Below are 19,880 nucleotides of genomic sequence, written 5' to 3'. Positions count from 1 at the left end.
ACCTGTCTACGGTAACGGTTCTAAATACAAAAAGTACACCAGAGTAGCTAGTACCTAGTTCGGATACGGAACTACTCATAACCAGACCTAGTACCTAGTGTCCTAGTGTCCGGTACCTAGTGTCCGAACTAGGTACTAAGTACTTTGGTGTACTATTTTTGTATTAGAACTGTTACTGTAGACAGGCTTCAGAAAATTTTTGAAACGAATTGAAAACAACTAAAAGACAAAAAAGGAAATTTTATTTGTCTGGATATTACGGATTATAATAAAAGAGGAATGAAAAGTGGTCAAAAGGTAACCAGTCCCCTCCCATGTTCTTTTTAGCTGTTCTTCTCCCAAAGAGGGAAACGAAAAAGAATAAATAAAAAGCACTTTTCAGAATCCAGGGAGGCTAAATTTGTTGTCTTTTCAATTTTAATATTCATTCAAACTATTCAATTCTTGAAAATGCCACGAAAAGATATATTTTTTTTTAAATCTGGGGCTTACAATGCAAACAAATCTTGCAGAGAAAATGCCCAATCCGTCAGTTGACACTACTAGTATTTATCAATAGCATCAATTCATGGAAATTAGAGGGCCTAGCCCATATCCTGTGCCCGCTCCCCCCGCCCCCGATATTTTTCTCTGATACGTTAAAACGTAACGCAATGCATTTAAACAAATTTTTGGTGCTTTTTAATAACTTTTTTATTTCCCCCTCCAAAACAAATTCTGGAAACGTTCCTGGAGAGGGAGTGGGGAAAAAGAGTATTCTTCATAATCCAAGGAGGAAAAATTCGTTTTTTTTTCAACTTCTTTGAAAAAAATACGAAAAAACAAAAACAAAAAAAAACAAGCCCTTTTTCAAATAATAATAATAATAATAATAATAACAATAATAATAATAATAGCACGAGAAGATTTTCTTCCGTCTGAGAGTAGGAATGCAGAAAAAAATCTCGTAGGAATATACCCCCTCCCCCCAATTGAAGCTACTGATATTCATATATGGTACTTGGTGATAATACAAGTTTTACTGTGATATTATCAAATTTGCTCCAAATATGGACACAAAAGCTGGATTTTTATAGGCTAATCTGCCTTTCGGTTTTCAAAAAATGTGTTAAGACTCATCAAGTGCCCCTCCCCACGGTAATCATTAGTAAAAGGCGAAAGATTAATTCGATGTGAGGAGAGGCCAGATCTATGAAAATTGTTAGAGTTGACTTGAGTAGTTAAAAATAAATCCTGGTAAATCCTTATCGGTTTTTCAGCAAGGTTTGAAATCAACAAGGAATTTAATGTTCAATCAATTAAATACGGGCAAAAAATCATATGATGAGAAAACATATACAATGAGCAGCAATGCATGGGTTAATCACATGGGTCAGCCAAAGTCCAAAGGGAAAGCCTCGCCTTCGAGCGCATCCTTTTTGATTAATAAAGCTTTCTAGCCGGGTAATTATGATTTCTTAAAAACAACACTTCGATCTTAGCCAAAAGGCCGAGAAGCGATAATGGAAAGTGATTGTCAAATATTTTATTAGAATACACTTAAAATAGTTTGTGGCAAATTTAAATTCGGTTGAAGCACTCAGATAACATTTAATAAACTTAATATTTTGTTTTTAGGCTTTGCCAAAAAGAAAAAAATATTTCACATTATATTAAAGTTTATTTCAAATTTTAATGGTAAACGGAAAATTTTCCAATCAAAACTTCGACAGAATTGTCCCAAATTTATCGAAGAAAACACGCTAATTTGCAATAAAATTTGTCACACCGCCAGTTGCTACCACTGGTACTGATCAAGATCTTCAATTTATGGAATTCAGGGTGCGAGACCGGATACAGTGCCTCCCTACTCCGATATTTGTGTCCGACTCGTTAAAACGTAACGCAATGAATTTAAACAAATTTCAATTTTTGTTTTAACTTTTTTTGTGCTCCTTTCTCCAAAACAATGGACACGGCCCTGGAGGGGGGGAGTAAAGGTATTCTTCATAGTCCAGAGAGGGGTATTTCATTGTCTTTTCAATTTCTTTAACAAACATACGGAAAAAACAAGCCTCTTCTTAATGATAATACCGTGAAAAGATTTTTTTTAATCTAAGAGGGGGACTACAGGAAAAACATCTTGTAGAAAAAATCCCCCTCCTCTAATTAAAGCCAGTGGTATTCATATATGCTACTTGGTAACAATGTAAGTTGTATTGTTAAATCATTAAGTTTGCTTCAAATATGGACCCAAAAGCTGAATTTTTAATCACGAAACGAAAATAAACACACACGAAGCAGTGAGACTTTATCAGATAAATGATTAATTAGTTTAATTTTATTAGTATTTATCCTTTTCATTATTACATTTACTTGATTAATTCTGTATTTCTATCTTGTTACTAACAACGTAGCCAAAGAGTATGGGAAACTATAGTTTCCAATCCTCTTTGAATGTAGCCCAGAAGACTGTATCAAACAGTTCGTGGTAACGAACTAAGGAGCGACCCGGCTCAATAGTAACTGAAACTCTAAAAAATGGGATTTTGATACCAGTAGATACATCAAAAGAATCAGATTTTTATGCTGATTTCAAATATATAAGTTTCATTAAGTTTAAGCTTACCCATCAAAAGTTACGTGCCTGAGAAAATTTGGCTGATTTTCGAAAAAAGGGGGAAAGACCCCTAAAAGCTATAGAACCTTAATGAAAATCACACAACCATATTCAACGTATAAGAGAACCCTACTGTAGAGGTTTCAAACTCCTATATACAAAAATGTGGAATTTTCGATTTTTTTCTAGAAGAAAGTTCCACATATGAGTGTGCATTTGTTTTTTTGTTTTGTTTTTTCTTTTTTCCCAGGGGTGATCGTATCGACCCAGTGGTCCTAGAAAAGCGTGGGTGAGCTCATTGGAACGGAAACAAAAAGTTCTAGTGCCCTTTTTAAGTGACCAAAAAAAATGGAGGGCAACTAGGCCCCCTCCCACGCTCATTTTTTTCCCAAATTCACCCGATCAAAATTTTGAGATAGCCATTTTGTTCTACATGGTCTAAAATACGATAAAAATGTCTTTTAGAATGACTTGATCCCCCAAAGTCCCCAGGGGGTGGGTTGAAAGTTATGAGCTTTACTCAATGTTAACATATAGTATTGGTTGTTGGGAAGTATACAGACTTTTTCAGAGGAGATTTTTTCTGGTAGGTGGGGGAAGGAGAGGGTCGGGGGCTATATGGAAGGATCTTTCCATGAAGGAAGTTTTCAGGGGGGAAGGGACATTGCTAGGAAGGGGGCGCCGGATTTCCCAGCATTATTGAAGAAAAAGATCAGGAATTAAATAAAAGAAAACAAGTTTTTCAACTGATCAACTGATTGTGATTAAGAGGTCATTTTTAAAGAACTGGAAAAAAAATTCGAACTATAGTTTAAAGAGCAGGGTATTGACTAGGGGGCGAACCCCCTAATATACATGTTAAAATTTTATGAATATAGAAGTTCGTTACGTAAGTTAATTCTAAGTTACGTATATTTATTACTAATAAAAACGTTCGTAAATAAAATTAAACAAGTTTCGAGAAAGCCATTTAACCAAATATAATATGCAAAATTTGTTTTAATTATTCATGTACGGTGAGCCAAAATCAAAACCTGCATTAATTCAAAAACGTTAAAAAATTAAATATAAAAAAACAAGTTTTTTAAACTGAAAGTAAGGAGCGACATTAAAACTTAAAACGAACAGAAACTATTCCGTATATGAAGGGGGCTGTCCCCTCCTCAATGCCTCGCTCTTTACGCTAAAGTTTGACTTTCTCACAACTCTATTTTTCTAAACAATAAAAAAACTTTAGCGTAAAGAGCGAGGTGTTGAGGAGGGGACAGCCCCCTTTAAATACGTAATAATTTCTGTTCGTTTTAAGTTTTGATGTTGCTCCTTACTTTCAGTTGAAAAAACTTGTTTTATTTTTATTTAATTAAAGAAAAGGTGGCCTTCAAGCATAGATAGTAGAATTTGAGCATAAACTTATCAAAGCCCCCTAAGGTTTGAACCCTGGAAGAGCAATAGAAAATGAAAAAAAGTCCTTAAAGATGGGCTTTTGGTTACTATGGCCGTGTCGTTTTTGTTGAAAACTGCATTCTATTTAATATTTCAGTTACTATTGACAGGAGTTTATTCTTTGCAACAATTTTTATTGTTACTAAGGGCTGTGGTTCGTTCTTTACTAGGTTGCAGCTACCCCTGCAACCATGATGTTTGTAACCTGTGATTATGACGTCACCCATCATTTTGTTTTCGAAATCATGATCTGTTTGATCATATCATTTTCAATAACAGTTGGCGTAGTACAATGGTAACGAGACGATCCCTAAGACATAAAGGATTTGATTTCAAGCCAGTCTACGGTAACGGTTCTAATAAAAAAAAAAGTACACCAGAGTACCTAGTACCTAGTTTGGATACGAAACTACTCATAACCAGAGTACCTAGTTTCCGAACTAGGCACTCTGGTGTATTTTTTGGGGGTCTTAACATAACGTAATTGCTTTTGCTATAATTGTAACTTTTCATTGCTTTAATGCTTTAATTTAAGAAAAAAATCCCTGGCCTCAAACAGCTAAACAGTTGTTTTTGCGCTAAACAAGAGTTTGCGTTTCTTGTAAAATTTAGCCCTTTTGTGTTGTAAACTCATGCTTCTTGACGATTTATTTACTGTATCACAATACTTTAACTGAAATTTCGAAAATCTTGGAAAATTTGGAAAATGCTTACAAGCTGAGAAGGAAAAATAAGCTATTTAAGAGGGGGGGGGGCATTCAGTGGCGTCATTTCATTTTGAGCTAAGGGATGGGCTAAGCAACCTCTGTGGGCCCCTAAACTGTCTGGCTCAGAGTTGTTGAAAATCAATTTTTCTTCACCGTGGTTACCACAGGTCTCTCCGAAAATCGACTAATAATAGTAAGAAGCAATTTAAAAGTGTTTAATGAATACAGAGAGAACTTAAGTTGGAAAGTAATTTACAGTTTTATTGCAACCATAGACGTATTATTAAATAGACACCACACCGCATGGGATTTTGCGAGTTCCTTGCGCTTTTTCTTCTTTGCCTCCAGTACACGTGTTAAAGACCGAGAGTTACATGAAAAACAGGTTTTCTCTGCCTTGTGAGGTGTTGCTCACTTCGTGACAAAGATTTAAGCTTTAATTTTTTGGGGTTGAAGGGGTAAGAAAAAGAAACTTAGGTTGGGTTAGCTTAGGTTACATATTTAATATATGCTACGCTTTACCCCCACCCCCCTCATGTGCAAATATATAGCCCAAATTTGTTTATAAACTATTATATTTTCATCTTTTTTCGTTTTATTTCATTAGCATTAACAAAACTTCACTGTTCGCGTACTTACCGGATCCTTAACAAGTTCCAAAACTACTAAAATACAAGGGCCGTTTAGTTAGAATATTATCCCTTTTCAAAAGTTATAAGAAAGTAAAAATTTAGCGTAAAGAAAGAGATATTGAGGCAGGAGCAACCCCCTTTATGTAAGTAATGATTTCTGTTCGTTTTAAGTTTTGATGTTTCTTCTTAATTTCAGTTGAAAAAACTTGTTTTTTTTTTTAAAATTTAATTATATACCAAAGATACATAGTAATAAGGTCAATGTTTAGCAATATAAAAGTGATTTATCAGAAAAAAAAACATGCAGACTACCCCCTCCTCCTTCTGTGAATGAAGGTTTACCATTCTCCTAAAATATTTTTATTAAAGTCTGTGTATTTCCTTTACTGTGAAAATTACTACTGTCGCCAATGCCTTTTTCAAAGAAGATTATCACCACAGCCCTACCATGTCTACGTACCCAGTTGTTTTTGCCACCAAAGACTGTTTTCCGATGCGCTCAGATTTAGCAAGCGGTTTCATACGAGATCGGGTATCTATTTAAAATTACAAATCTATGATTGCAACACTGGGAACGGTCAAGATCTCATTTTTCCAAAAATATCATCATAGCATTGAAATTCAACAATTTCAAAAGAGCCTTTTCACTAAATATCAACATCAGACCACTGAGCCTTCTGTCACTGTTGATCTTAAATAGATTTTAATCAGGCTTAGTGTAGAAAAGAATCTCTCATTACTAGTCATTGTGATAGACAGACGAATGAAGATTTGCATATTGCCTTCAGACAATCGCGAAGTTCAAAGAAATCTTTTGGCTTATTGTTTAATGAGTCTATATATCTTCTCACGTGATCCATTTACAAGGCCGACAGAGTTGTGTCAGTATAAGTGTTTTTATTATGCTGCTACACTAGCTAGTCGGCTAGTATTGACAAAGTGCGCCGAGTCAACCTCTATCTCAGAGATTGAAGCAGCTTTCATGAAAATTCATGAAACATTCATGAAGCAGCTTTCAAACTTGGAGCCCAATCTGTCTGTCACGAGAAAATGATCCCATCTCACTTCAGCAAGATTGCTTTTTTTTAAAGTCCACATTGTTACAAAATCACATAAGCAGGAAGCTACTTGCTGTTCATGCTTTGGTCTTATACACGAAGAATCAAAATTCTGCAAAAGGTCTTCACTGATACTGAACTCACAAGAAAATTCTTTTGCTTTATGAAAGATTTCATCAAAACCATCGTCAGTTTGCATGTCTATAATTTTATCTCGCGTACCTGCAATAAGACCAGTAGCTCAAGAGAAAACTAGGTCTATCTCCCGCAGCTGCTTAGAAAAAGTTTGTGGCACAAAATTTTTTTCCGCTAGATGGAGTATAAATACAAAATTCAAATGTATGAAGTCTGGCTGTAAGTTCGTGGGCCTGAGCTGCCAATTCCCCGTCACTAGATGTTCTCGTAATTGATAAAGCAGCCAAAATACAGTTGTATCTATTCAGTACTTAGCTCACCAATAAATTTTAGTATGTCCATCTGTAGTAGATGGTTTCTCCAGCTGAAGAACAGTTATGCCGGTGGCTTTTTAAGCATAAACAAACAGTTGGTAGCGTCTCTTGCTATTCACAATAAAACAGTATATTTCTTGAAGAGTAGCGATGAAAGATGCCATTTATCTCAAGTTCTGAATGAAATAACCCAAGTCAAGGTATGAGCATGGCAGTTAATGTAAATTGCATGTAGTGCAATTTCTATAATACAGGCTTACCTTACTTATAAGTGGCCGCTAATGACACTGGTTTGGTATTTTCACAGAAAAATTAAAAAACAACAAATTTTCACCTCCTTCTGTATGTTGAACTATAAATTCTCCTCGCCCTATCATAGGTTTTCTTGAATTAACATCAATTGATAGGTCTGAGTTGTTCTTTCATTGCTCAGGTTTTTCTTGTATAGCTCTCATTTGTTATGTTTTTCTCACCATTTTTATAAGTTGGTTCAAGCTAAACCCCCTCCTTTCGATAAAGCCTTTTGTTTGTGAAATCGAAATATTTGGTCTTTTACTGTTGGTAAAATTTCTTTTTAACTCTCTTATTAACAAATCCTATCCATTTTCATATTTTCGTTTTGTTATGATCTTTGGTGTGTGAGATTAAGTACCGTCCTTCAAGATTTGTAATGCTTCTTTGAATTGCCCTTTTATACAATATATTTTCTTGTCATTCTTACCTTTCCTGAAACCTAAAAAAAACTAATGGTCGGAAATTCCCACTTTGATTTTTTTCAAAATTCAAGACGCTAAATTTCAAGACAATTCCATAAACAAAATTCATGAAATAACCATTTTGAATGAAACCAAATTTCAAATTTAACGTGTTGACTGGAGGCAAAGAACAAAAAGCACAAAGAACTTGCGAAATCCCACATGGTCTGGTGTCTATTAACATTAATACGTCTATGGCTGCTAGGTACGCAAAAAGTCCGCCGTCGTAAAAAATGGTGTTTTATTTGCAAAGTCCAGGAATAGAGAAGCCCTCAGTCACACACGACTCAGAAATGAGTCAGAACAGATTCACAAACAGACTCAAAAAAATATAGTATAGTGATATATTTAATTAACAAAAAAAAAAGTTTAAATACAAAAATCAATATGATTCACCCAAAATCAAATGGTTGACGTGGGGTGAAACAGGTAACAAAAAAAATAATACATACATGTAACATCATTCAAATTCACTATAATAAGAAAGAAAGATAAAAAGAGAGAAAAGAAAAGAAAGAAAAAAATAAATAAAGAATAATAATAATAGAACAGGGACAGCAATTACATACCATATTCATGTTGTGGGGCCGCACTCACAAACCAACAAACAATTACAACTTAATTTAAATCAAATGAAATCAAGTCACCTCCAAAACAAACAAAATTAGAATTCATACTTACTTAATAATTTTTCTTTCAATTTTGCTTTAAAACCACTAACATTTTCTAGTTTCTTCATATCATTATCCAAATTATTCCATAAATTTACACCCTTTATAACAAAAGAAAACGTGGACCTGGCAGACACTATAGGTCAAGTATAATAATCATTTTTACCCCTAGTATTTTGGTTATGTATATTCCATCGGCTGTAAAACCAACCATTAAAGCACTCTGGCAGCTGCTTCATATTGTATCTATACATAAATACTAATATATAAAAATGATGAAGACCCGCCGCTGGCAGTATCATAAAATCCCTATAGACTTCTCGAACCGATTCTCTTTCTGATTTTCCTGATAATACTCTAATAGACTTGTTTTGGATAATTCGCACAGGACTAACAATTGAAGAAAATGTACCCATGTATACAGAAGAACAATACAAAATATAGGGATGGATTAACGAAAAATAGAGAAGCCTAAGTATACTAGTTGGAAACATATTTTTAAGTTTACGAATCATCCCCAAATTACGTGATAGAGTCCAGGATAAAGTTTCAATATAGAGTTGAAAACTGAGAGTCTCATCTATAATAATGTCAAGATACTTCACTGCCTATTGACAAGAAATCATACCATCTTCATATGCTATATACTGTATCCATGGATAATAATTCGATACCCTTAAAAAAATGAGAAAATAACTCTTAGAGGGGTTCACCTTTAGCTGATTCACTCTCAGCCATCTTGAAACCTCATTTAGCGATTCTCGTACACTCTCTAGGAGCAATCTCTCTGACTTTGCGATCACCACTAAAGAAGTATAATCAGCAAACAAAGGGACTTTAGCCGTGCTATCCTTCTTGACGATCCCACTCATTCTTGTTTCCAGTTTACCTACAGACTGTGGAAGATCGTTCACAAAAATTAAAAATAATAAGGGTCCAAGTACCGAACCCTGTGGAACTCCACACTCAATACAATTTTCATGGGAACCCATATTACCGATTTGAACATATTGTTTTCTACAAGACAAAAAAGAACGTAAAAACGAAAGAGCTGAACCCCTAATTCCATAAATTTCACACTTCATTAACGGAATATCATGACTGACTATATCAAAAGCCTTTACAATATCTAAAATACAGTTGCCACTTTATACCCATTATCCAGCGCCATATTAATAATGCTAGTCAAATATATGCTTGCTTGCTCAGTAGGCAATTTTACCCAAATTGTGTAGGAGTAAATATTCTCTGGTCTTCCAGATATTGATAAATTCTAACCGAAAAGAATTTTTCTAGTATCCTAGAAATAATGGGTAAAATTAAAATTGGTCTATAATTTTTAACATCACCAGTATTCCCTCCTTTATGTATTGGTATTACTTTCGCTGATTTAAAACAACTCGGAAACACTCCCTCTTTTAGACACTGATTAATTAATGAAACAAAAGTTTGAGCAATCACATCCCAAAGTGTTTTTATTACTCTAATTGAAACAATATCAGAGCCAGAAGCGGTACCTTTCATACCATAAACAATGTAGATTCTTGAACTGGGAGTAGATTTAAAGATATTTCCAACTCCTTATGAAGGTAATTTTTAAAAGCCTGGTCGCCTGGTTTGCTTATAATCGACTCTTTCACTCTCCTTCCAACTGTCGAAAAATGGTTAGCAAATTCTTCACAAATTTCCTCTGGATTTTTAAGGCTGGTTCCATCTTTACGGAATATTTCCTGAGGGATTCCTGCAGATGATTGTCCTAAAGTGCTTCTTATCAGATTCCATGTTTTCGACGGATTTCCAGATGCTTTTTCAAATTCTATTTTATAATAGTCTTGTCTAGCTCTTCGCAGGATTCTGTTTAGGGCATTACGATAACTCTTATAAATTCGCTCATTTATATCGCAGGGATGTCGTACCCTTTTCTCATAAAAATTATTCTTCTTATTTATCGATCTCAATAAACTTGGAGTAATCCAAGGCTTCTTTGAAGGTTCTCTTCTATTGTTGTTAATATTCTTAGAGCATTTTTCCAGGGATTGCTTAATTATTTGATAAAAGACTCTGAACTTAGAGTCGATATCCGCAGAGATTGAAAACTCTGTATTCTAATCCTTATTGGCTAGCCCATTTCTATATTTCAGAAGTGCATCTTTATCGAGTAGCATCCTCAGCTTGAGACTGATCTTCTTTGTGGAATTTTTATTATGAACGCATACCGAGTAACTTGCAAATACACCAAAATGATCAGAAGTATCACTTATAAGAACACTTGGACCACCCGACATATAATTTGAAAATATATCATCCAGACATTTCGATGACGTCCTCGTAACACGAGTACTAATATTAATAGCAGGGATATAACCAAATGAAATCATCAAGTTTAAAAATCGGTCTGTATTTGATCTATTATCCAATAGATCAATGTTAAAATCTCCCATTATAAAAATAGAACTTCGATGTGGGATCTTTTCCAATTGTTCTTCAAGTAATTCATAAAACTCAATAAGAGATCCTGACGGTGGCCTATATACAATCAGAACATAACCACAACGTCCAGACAGCTCTAACTGCAAAATAAAAGACTCAAAAACCATTTCTTTATATATTAAAATATCCTCTCGGACAATAGCCCGTATATCAGAACGTATATACGCTGCCAGGCCCCCGTGTCGGCGAAGTTGACGATTTTTCCTGTAAAGATTATAACCTGAAATATGTAAAAGTTCCGAATTATAATCATTTAACCAAGTTTCAGTCAGTCCAATTACCTGAAAAAGAGATAAACTGGAAATTTCATTTATAAAATCTAAACTTGAATTCAATCCTTGGCAATTCAAATGGAACACATTATATCTGCCCGAAACATTACTACATATCATCTGCATTTGGTTTACAAATAAATATTTAGAATCTTCAAACTGCAACCTATAATAACCACAAGGCCCACCACTTCCATCAAAAATTTCATTATACCTATTTTCAAAATTTACCTTCTTATTTAAAACACCCTTCTTGTTTTAATAGAGAAGATAATATATACATATAGAGGGACAGGACTGTATCCAGGACTTTTTTTCCCGGAGGGTGTTTTAAACAAGGATTATTTTCCGGGGGCAGGGGTTACACAAAACAAAATTAAAAAAACACATAAAGAATTTATTAATTCATTTTAGTTACGTTTTTACGAGTCATACAACAATTTTTTTTCTTTTTTTGGGGGGGGGGGAGTTCTAGCCTAACCCCTCCCCCCCCAGGATAAAGCCATGTAGAGGGGACCACTACTCCAGAATCATGTAACCGACATGTATCATTTTATTACGGATCCTGAGTCAATTACTTGATTGAAATGAAAGTTAGTCTCGGTGGCTGTAACAACAAGGCAATAAAAATGTGTTGCAATATACGAAATACGAATCTTAAATAAATATGTTTGGGAATAACGCCCACTATACATTGTTGTGAAGAACAGTGAAGTACTGTACCAAAAATGGGTTTGTTTTAAATTAAAAAAATTTTTTACTCAGTTTTTTTTTCACAGTTCCAATCAAATTGGCAGAAAATATGACGGTTGAATTGGGGTCCCTCCTATAATCAGGGTGGGGCTATAGCCCCAGCCAGCCCCCCGTAGATGACACCCCTGGGGGCATTTTAAATACTATTCTCCCTATATTTATTTTCGATTTTATTCCAATTCTGATTTGTATCTGGCTACGAGGTAGGGGATCTTATTTTTTATTTTAAATAGAAAAGAAAAGTTGGCAAAAAAAGAAAAAAAAAATTTATACTTTGAACTAACTAAAAAGGACATTGGTCTACAAATATTATTGGATGATCCAGACATACTTGTAACTAATTCCAGAGATATTTGCTGACTTCTGCTGATTATTACCAACTTAAACACTTGGAGTAACAGAGGAGGAAATCCATGATAAGATTGTCTTAGATGTGCCAGCTTCCCAGTTACAGAGAGTATCCCTTGCCAATTGAGGCAAGGGATTGCCTCAATTGGCAATCTTTGCAAATCCCTTGCAAAGAGGTTTATCCCTTGCCAATTGTCGCACACTGTGTTACAATGTGCTATTTTAAGACAGCTAAGAGAAACGGGCTTTTCAATTGGCTGATTCATTCAGTGATTGGTTTGAAAATGCTAACCAAAAATTGATCTTTAGATGTTCTCTGAATTAGCATTGATAATATTATAGATAGCGTGTCAAGTTAAAGTAAAAGGAAGGTACAAGGAATTAAAAGAAAGGATATAAAAACAAGGAATAAATCTTTAATGTTCATCATCTCTGTTTGCATCAATATGCTCATAGACAATTGTTTTGGTTTCTATGATTTCTTTGAAACTTTGTCCATTACAAGACAATTATCAACTATTTTTATTTGATGAAACATTGTAAAGTAATTTTGATGAAACATTGTAAAGTAAACATTGTAAGGTCAAATAAATGCTCCGCAACTACTAGTCCAAGGTTTCTGTTCTTTTTTAAATTTTAGTAAGGAATCTGTCACTATTTTATGTTGTTGGATCTTATTTTGGGTGCGTGTTTTGAAAACATAAAATTTTCTGCAAGAATAAGATCCCACTGGTGGCTCCAGGGGGGGGGGGGGCTCCATCCACCGTGGTGTTTTCCAGTGCCCACATTCCTTTTTCTCTGTTTTGATTCTTTTTTGAAAATAAATCTGTCAATTCGAACAAGTATTGGCACCCTTGTCTCATTGCCCCCCCCCCCCAAGATTTAGATTATTGACGCCCTTGTCACAATGACTATCCCCCAAGATATCGCTCTAGATCCACCCCTGTAAGATCCTGTTACACTCCTATTTACACAACTTTATTTGTATCATGGTGTTACATCATTTCCAGTATTTAGTAAAGACCCTGTTAGGTGAGACCTAAATGATGACTTTCTATTATATTTTCCTATTTCTTATTGATCCACGCAGTCGATCAATAAGAAATAGGGTTACAACAAATAGGGCTTATTGAGTTACAGCAGTTTGGTCTGAAATTACTTTGTTTTTGCATCAAAGTAATGAATTCTGTATAAAAAAAAAAATTACTTTCCCAACTATGATATTCTTTCGTTATTTCATCTTTTTATGTGGGTTTATTTTTTCTGTCTTTTTATGTTATTTTCTATTAGGTTTTAACTGTTTAATTTAGTTATTTTTGCCTTTTGATAAGGCCATCCAGATTCCAAGCAGCAGTATTCAGAATTTTGTTAGTATAGCCCGAAGGGAATGGGAAACTTATAAGACTGGAAACTGGCGTTATTGTCGACAAAAGACTAGTAGCACCATCTAGCATTTGGCTACTCTTTGCGTTTTTCAAGCTTTGTAATCGCTTTTTTTGTCAGGAACTGCGACCAGACACTTATTACTACCATATTTATATCAATTGCAGTAATTAAATTAATTATTCGTATTATTAGACATGAAAAAATGCCACTGTCACAAAAAGCTAGATGGCGCTGAGAGTTTTTTTGTTGACTAATAACAACACACCGCAGCATCAGGCCGCCTAAGGCCAGCACAACTAGGCACGCTTCTCCCCCATCCTAATCTATTCAAAGCTCCCCTCTATCCACCCTCCCAACAAGTTCCCATTTCCCTCAAATCTTTCTTTACGACATCCTCCCACCCCAACCGCGGACGACCTGCTTTCCATTTATCCATATTTATTTTTTATTTTATTGTCATTACAAATAGAAAGGGATTGTAATATTGAGGCGAAGTAGATATATGGCAAAACCGAAAAAACAAAGACTAAATTTAGTTTTGCCTTTTTCTTATTTCCAATATGTTGAGAAATATTGAATTTGAAGGATGACAACTGACAGATAATTAACTTAGTTTTAATGTAATTAATTAGAAAAAGTTTTTCCACAAAATAAGTTTTTCAAAGAAAAGTAAAGAACTCCATTAAACAAAAAATGAGCACAAATATTCTACCAAGCGTGAAACGACCACAAATCAGCATCGATAAATAAATGAAACCCAAAACGAACAGAAATTACAAGAAATAACCGAGTCAAACTCAAAACGAGCAGAAATCAACATAAGTTGGGCGCAAAACCCCTATGCCTTCCCTAGGTCAGAACAGAATTTACACTTTACTGAAAAATATAAATGTTTTTACTTTTATAACTTTAATAAATCAAATAATATAATCATTTTAATACTAAATATCAGTATATGTATATTAAACTGACAATGCATATTTATTTGTATTTTTTCAGTAAAGTGCAAATTTTGTTCTGGCCTTGGGAAGGCATAAGGGTTTTGCACCCAACTTGTGTTAATTTCTGCTTGTTTTGCGTTTGAATCGGTTATTTATTGTAATTTCTGTTCGTTTTGGGTTTCATTTATTTATCGATGCTGATTTGTGGTAGTTTAGCCCTTTTTGAAATTTCTGTAACAGCTTTCTATATAAACTTTATATGCCCCCGGGGCATAACTTACAGCCCTTGCACTGAGGGCTCTGAAGGGGTTATCATCCCATAAGACCTAATTTCAAGAACTTTCAACTACGTTGAACAAAATGGATATCTCAAAATTTTTATTGGATGGGTTTGGGAAAATGGTGGGCGTGAGATGGGCGTTAGTCGCTCTACAATCACTTTCAACTATTAAAAAAGGCACTAGCCCTTTCAATTTCCAATTGAATGATCCCTTTTGAAGTTTCTACGCTTTCAATAAAAACCTTATATGCCCCCAGGGCATAATCTACAACCCTTGCCCTTAGGGCTGTAGCGGGAGGGAGGGGTTTTCATCCTTAACGACCTAATTTCCAAAACTTTCAACTACGTTGAATAAAATTACTATCTAAAATATCGATTGGATGTGTTTGGGGAAATGGTGGGGATGAGAAGAGGGTTCGTTGCCCTTCAATCACTTTTGACTATTTAAAAGGGCACTACACCTTTCAATTTCCAATCGATTGAGTCCTTTTTCAAGTTTCTACGACAAAGATTTCAATACAAACTTTATATGCCCCAAGGGAACAGCTTATAACTCTTGCCCTTAAGACTGTGGGGGGAGTGTCCTGATCAAAGGTATAATTTCCTGAACTTTGAACTGAGTGGAACAAAATGGCCATCTCAAAATCTTTATTGGATGTGTTTGGGGAAATGGTGGGCGTAGAAGGGGTGTTAGTTGCTTTCCAATCATTTTCGACCATTAAAAAGGGCACTAGCCATTTCAATTTCCAATCGAATGAGCCCTTTTTGAATTTTTCGAAAACGCGTCATATAAAAACTTATATGCCCCCTGGGCATAATTTACAACCCTTGCCCTGAGGGCTGTAGGGGGTTGTCATCCTCAAAGGCCTAATTTCCAGAACTTAAAACTACGTTGAATAAAATAGCAATCTCAAAATTTTGATTGGATGTGTTTCAGGAAATGTTGGGCGTGAAAGGGGTGTTAGTCACCTTCCAATCACTCTCGACTATTAAAAAGGGCACAGATCACTCCAATTTCCAATTGAATGAGCCTTTTTCGAAGTTTCTATGACAACTACTTCGATACGAAGTGCCCTGCTCTAAAGGGAAAAATTAGTAAATAATACATTGTGCCAACATCGTTCTTATATGCCCCCCAGGGCATAACTTAAAACCCTCGCCCTGAGGGTTGTGGGGGAGTGTCCTTCTCTTTACTTAGTCCCCCTTTCTTGTCTCGTTCTCGAGTGTCCCCGTTCTTTACTTAGGCAGCGCGACCGCGCTGCCTACGATTTATACAACAACTTTCTATATCAATGTTAAATGGCCCCAGGGCATAACTTACAACCCTTGCACTGAGGGCTCTGATGGAGTTATCATCCTAAAAGACCTAATTTCCAGAAAGTTCAACTACGTTGAACAAAATGGAACGAAAGGTCTGTTAGGGTGTTTGTCATCCTCTAAGACCAAATTTCCAGAACTTTCAACTACGTTCAACAAAATGGCTATCTCAAAATTTTGATTGGATGTGTTTTGGAAAATAATGGACGTGAGAGGAGCATTAGTCGCTATCCAATCACTTTCAACTATTAAAAAAGGAACTAGCCCTTTCAATTTCCAATTGAATGAGCCCTTTTTAAGTTTCTACGACAACGCTTTCAATAAAAAAATTTAAATGCCCCAGGGCATAACTTGCAACCCTTGCCCTGAGGGCTATGGGGGGGGAGGGGTTGTCCTTCTTAAAGACCTAATTTCCAAAACTTTCAACTACGTTGAATAAAATGGCATTCTAAAAATTTTGATTCTATGTGTTTGGGAAAAAGGTGAGCGTGAGAGGGGAGGAGGTTAGTTGCCCTCATATCACTTTCGACTATTAAAAAGGGTACTAGCCCTTTGAATTTCTAATCGAATGAGCCCTTTTTCAAGTTTCTACGACAAAGATTTCAATAAAAACCTCATATGCCCCCAGGGCATAACTTATAACCCTTGCCCTGAAGACTGTGGAGGGAGTGTCCTGCTCAAAGGTATAATTTCCTGAACTTTGAACGTCGAGGGACAAATTGGCTATTTCAAAATTTTTATTGGATGTATTTGGGGAAATGGTGGGCGTGGAAAGGGTGTTAGTTGCCTTCCAACCACTTTCGACTATTAAAAAGGGAACTAGCCATTTCAATTTCGAATCGAATGAGTCATTTTTGAAGTTTCTACAACGACGCGTTCAGTAAAAGCCTTATATGCCCCCAGGGTATAACTTACAACCCTTGCCCCGAGGGTTGTGGGGGAATGTGATCCTCAAAAACATATTTTCTATCTGGAAATCAACTACGCTGAACAAAATGGCTATCTCAAAATTTTGATTGGATGTGTTTGGGGGAATGATGGGCGTGGGGGGCTAGTTGTCCTCCAATCACTTTCAACTATAAAAAGGGCACTAGCCCTTTGAAATTCCAATCGAATGAGCCTTTTTTGAAGTTTCTACGACAACGCCTTCTATAAAAAACTTATATGCCCCCAGGGCATAACTTACAACCGTTGCCCTGAAAGCTATGGGGGAGTGTTCTCCCCAAAAACATAATTTCTATCTGGAAATCAACTACGCTGAACAAAATGGCTATCTCAAAATTTGGATTGGATGTGTTTCGGGAAATGATGGGCGTGGATGGGATGTTAGTCGCCCTACCATCATTTTTTAATATGAGAAATGGTACAATTCGTTCCAATTTCAAATTGAATGTGCCCTTTTTGAAGTTTTTACGATAACTTCATGAATATGAAGTGCCCTGCTATAACGGAAAAAAAAAAAAATAAATGATACATTGTGCCAACATCCTTATATGCCCTCAGGGCATAACTTAAAACCCTTGCCCCGAGGGTTGTGGGGGAGTGTTCTCCTCAAAAACATATTTTCTATATGGAAATCAATTACACTGAACAAAATGTCTATCTTAAAATTTTGATTGGATGTGTTTGGTGGAATGATGAGCGTGGGGGGGGGGGGGGCAGGGTTGGCTAGTTGCCCTTGCCCTCCAATCACTTTCGACTATCAAAGAGGGCACTAGCCACTCCAATTTCCAATTGAATGAGCCCTTTTCGAAGTTTTGTACGACAAATCCTTCGATACCAAGTGCCCGGGTATGGAGAAAAAAAAATAATACATTGTGCCCACACCGTTCGTTACTTAGGCAGCGCTATCGCGCTGCCTATGATTCGTTTATATAATGCAGATGCGTTGTTGAAATTACTGTATTAGCAAGAACTAAGGCAGTGCATAAAATTAAAGAAGGCATCTTTGTTTTAGAAAAACCAAGCTTTCTTTTCATTAGTCAAGCGTACTTTTCTTGTTTAATTTTTCATAGCTACTGATACAAGTGAGGAATCCATCCAAGCTATCGCTGTTCTCATCAAAGGTAAATTTTTTAAGCTCTATTTTCGCATAGTGTTTTAAGGACATAGCGTAAAGCTGATCGACCAATAAAATGCAAGATAACTTTAAACATAGCAAAGAGAATGCTTTCCAATAGGCAATTCATTCAGTGTTTTTTTTATCTGATAAAGGCCTGTATAAATTGGCCTTATAGATTTTCTCAACAGTAACAGAGGCATCTAAAATGAAAATATTAAATTAAATTAATATTATAAAAATTATAAAAACTTAAAAGTAAATTGAAGGTAAAAGGAAGTAAAAAAAAATAAACAACAAAAGAATTTAATCTATAATATTCTTCACCTGGAACTCTATTAAAACCCTTATAGACAATTGTTGATCTCTCTAATTCTTAATAACCGTCCAACACAACTTTAAATTATTCTTATTTTATGAAACATTTTATTATGGTGCAAAGCTCCAAAAAATACTCTGTGAATCAGGAATCGAATGTTTCCGGTATTTTTTACTTTACGGAGTGTTGCTGTTTCTGTTGTTGGATTCTCGTGTCTAAATTTTTTTGTTTTGTTCCAATATGAAATTTTTACAAGAGAAAGTTATTCTGTATACACAACCTTGTATTTTTGTTGATACTACATGTTTCCCAGTATTTATTAAAAATCTTACTGTTAGTTGAGACTTAAATATTTTATTTATATATATTTTCTTAATTTTACGGGCTTATGCAATAATAAGCATCAGGTTTTTTGGATTTGAGTTGTGTTTCCATCTCCACATTGGATTTTGCTTAAAAACAGTCGTTTTTACTTAGGAGATGGGAATTTCTTTCGGTTTTTTTTTGTTCTAGTTTTTTATCGTTTTTTAGTATGTGTTGCATCCTTAAGGATTAATTCCTTATGACTTGTGTTCATTTGGTGTTACAAGGACATAAAACAAAGCTGATCACTCTTTGAAATGCGAGAGAACTGTTTTTAGACAGCATAGAAAATCTGGTTTTGAACTGGCTAAGTGGTTGATTTCATTTGGTTGATTACAAGTATTAACAGAGAAATCTAGCATATAACTGGTAACGTAAATTAATTTTATAGATGGTGTATGAAATCAAAAGCCAACTTTAAAAATGCTTACTCTAACATCAACGTTAGAAGCCAACGTTAGAAACAATAACAATTTAATATTAATATAAATTATATTTAATACTAAACAATACAAATTGGTTGGAATGTTATGCTATCTGTTTTCGCAGAACGAAAATAAAAACAAATAATTAGTTTACTTTTATTGATACTCGATTTCTTGAACAAATCAATGAAGAACACATAACAGCTAACTTTAAACCAATAGAAATTGGCATTATCAAGCGAATCAGGCAAAGACATCGGTATAAATAGAATTTTACATTAGCCCAGTAGAAGTATTCTTAGAAATTATGTACCATAGATGCGTTGTATATTAATCAGTGCTTCTGGAATTTGTTCTTTCATTCTTCCAGTAAAGATATTTTCTGTCAGCAAGACGGAGCTTTGAATGAGATTCTAAGGCTTTACCAATAACCTTGCATTAGTGGGACTAAATGCGTAACCATATTACTTCCAGAAATTCAATAACTTCAAGTTTCTGTAGTTCTGTATGGCTTCAACACCAGCCCTAACATGACAGTCATTGGTGAACACATTTTATTTATAAGAGCTTCTGGAATTTCTATCTTCCAGAGGTATTCTTTAGCTGCATTCCA

At 35.1% G+C, this 19,880-nt stretch overlaps 1 pseudogene; it reads right to left on the bottom strand.

The window, feature by feature from the left end:
* Positions 1-1,074: 1,074 nt before the first annotated feature.
* On the bottom strand, positions 1,075-1,192 carry LOC148941237 (U5 spliceosomal RNA; annotated as a pseudogene).
* Between the last annotated feature and the right edge of the window lie 18,688 nt (positions 1,193-19,880).

This window comes from Artemia sp. Qi Xiang Cuo, chromosome 18 (assembly GCF_049724085.1).
Source record: "Artemia sp. Qi Xiang Cuo chromosome 18, ASM4972408v1, whole genome shotgun sequence".
NCBI classification, from domain to species: Eukaryota; Metazoa; Arthropoda; class Branchiopoda; order Anostraca; family Artemiidae; genus Artemia; species Artemia sp. Qi Xiang Cuo.
Note: the sequence above shows the minus strand (reverse complement) of the source record. Positions and strands in the feature narration are given on the sequence as shown.